Source organism: Athene cunicularia (genome assembly GCF_003259725.1).
Source record: "Athene cunicularia isolate RWA chromosome 2 unlocalized genomic scaffold, athCun1 chr2_part1, whole genome shotgun sequence".
NCBI lineage: Eukaryota > Metazoa > Chordata > Aves > Strigiformes > Strigidae > Athene > Athene cunicularia.
This window is the reverse complement of record NW_020799095.1, coordinates 128,801,024-128,803,758: the sequence shown is the minus strand read 5'-3', so window position 1 is coordinate 128,803,758 and position 2,735 is coordinate 128,801,024.

Genomic DNA, 2,735 nt, shown 5'->3' with positions numbered 1-2,735 from the left:
ACACAGAAAGTACAACAGAATCTCTGTTAACTTCTACCAATAATTCAGAATTGTGCAAGGGTATGTATTATTGGAAATATGAATGGTTCCCTTGCTCCAGAGATCTCTTCAGAATTTTTTTTCTGTAATACAATTATAAAAGTCAAATTTCTCAAGGGAAGGCCAGTCTCTGGGTCAACTTTTATGTCCAGCAAGCCTCAGACCAAAATGACACTATTTCTTTTGCTGTCTGAGGGCCTGATCTAACAACCATTAGAATCAATAGAAAGGCTAATGGATTTGAAAGACTTTGGTAAAGGATCTAAGGCCATAGCCTACATCATTGCAATCACCAGAAAATTTGTCATTGACCTCAGTGAGTGCAGGATGAAATACCCAGGCTCTTGGTCAGCAGGTATTTAAGTCCACACACATAATTTATTTCATTTGAAACCATTCATATGCCTAAGTACTTGTCAGATCTGGAACAAAAGCACACTGGTTGCCAGGCTGAGAAGAGGGGCACCTTTCAGATCTGCCCCTCTCCTGCCAACAGCCATGCGATTTGGCGGAAAGAATAAGCAAGTCCATTGTTTCCACTTTTTTGTGACGATAGGGAATTAAGAATTAAGGTAAGTGAAATGAAGAGGAAAGACATGGAGAGCAACACTGCAGAAAGAGGAGAGCTTCTACCCCTTTAATTACTTCTCAGGGGACTTTAAAAAATATGAACACTGGCCTTTTAACTTCATTAGGAGTCTGTGTCTCAAACACAAGCCAAGCCTTCCTAGGGCTTGCCTACACTGGAAAAATACATTATGTTAATTGATTAACACGTAATGCTTAATATAACAGTCATTATAAACAAAGACTATTATGTTTAACATTTGTTGTTGTTGTTGACCCAATGTAACCCAGCTGCCAAACATGACAGTTCTTGTCTACACCAAGTGCTTTGTATCGCCTTAATTAACGTGTTCTAACACAATGTAATTTTGCAATGCAGATAAATCCTTTGGGGCATTTATTCTGTGAATTTAATTTTCTGTCTCGCCTATCTTGAATTCGCAGACACGCGCTGCTTCTGCCATCTCCCCTCCCCCCTTCAATCTTGGAGCCGCTATCATTGAAAATCAAAGAGACTTTGTAGGCGTCTTCATGAGTTGCTTCAACTTATAAACCAAAAGTACAATCAAACATACAATCATATTATGCCCCTTGATAGTGCCAATGTTACAAAAATGAAGTTGATCTCATAATCTAGGAAGGGTTATTTCACCCTAGAAAAGTGTCATCAAATACCAGACATTTCAAGTTTTTGCAGAATTATTGCAAATTTTGTAGCTGGGCAGATTGTCAGTCAAATTACACAGCCTATTCACAGCCACAGGAAAACGCTTTGCAGTGTTTTTCCAAAATTTACTTTCTCCATTTTTTTTACATAGATAAGCTTTGTCCTTACAAGGAAAAAAAAAATGTACAAAAAAAGATATTAATAAACACCGAGGTTAAGAGATCAGGAAGTTTATCTGGACTCCAGAAATTGTAACACACTCATGTTGCACACCTTGTATTTTAGTAGAAACTGCTTGCTACAAATCTCCTAAATTGTTAAGATGTGTTGCATGCAAAAGCTGCTTGGCTACATATTACCAGTTTATTTCAGCATCTTCTGAAGGACACAGATATTTGCCTAGATGGTGTTTGCTGCAGTCTGGAGTGACTATTAACATTCTGATAGAGTTGTATTAAAGCAACTGAAGGTGTGCAACATGGCTACACCAGCTCTCCTGGACTGTAACTTCACTGCCTGGAAATTTCTTTCCTTTTATCTGTTCATCTCTCAGAAGAGCATTGCATTTATCTTCATCACCTCTTCTTTTTTCAGTAAAGAAAAACAGGGATTGGATGGGGTAAGTGACATAATGCAGAAGTTTTCTGGGGCTTCAGACGTGTGACTTAGAAACTTTACAGCCCAGCTAAGGTGCTTCAGCCTAATACTTATCAACCTCTACTTTGCTCCTGTGAGACCCCACCTGGAATCCTGCATCCAGCTCTGGGATCCCTGGTACAAGAAAGACATGGAACTGTTGGAGCAGGTCCAGAGGAGACCACAAAAATGATCGAAGGGCTGGAGCACCTCCCCTGTGAAGACAGACTGAGAGTTGGGGTTGTTCAGCCTGGAGAAGAGAAGGCTCCGGAGAGACTTTGTAGTGGCCTTCCAGTACTTAGAGGGGGAGGGACTCTTTATCAGGGACTGTAGGGATAGGATGAGGGATAATGGCTTCAGACTGAAAGAGGGTAGATTGAGATTAGATATAAGGAAGAAATTCTTTACTGTGAGGGTGGTGAGACACTGGCACAGGTTGCCCAGAGAAGCTGTGGCTGCCCCCTCCCTGGCAGTGTTCAAGGCCAGGTTGGACGGGGCTTTGAGCAACCTGGGCTAGTGGAAGGTGTCCCTGCCCATGGCAGCGGGGTGGGAACTAGAAGCCCTCTGAAGACTCCTCTTGACGCAAGCTGCTCTATAAATCAAGATTGTGCTTGATCAATAATTAAGTTGCATATTTAACTACTTAGTTAAGGTTTGGTGTACTTAACTACCTCTGTTCCTAACCACCTGCTTTCCAAGTTAACCATATAACCACCACTTTAACGGAATCCACAAGCCCTCTGTGTTCAGCGCTTTATTTTTCCCCAAATTTACCGAATTTACCCGCAGACACCGGCACCGGTAACGCGGGGGGCGGGGCCAGGCG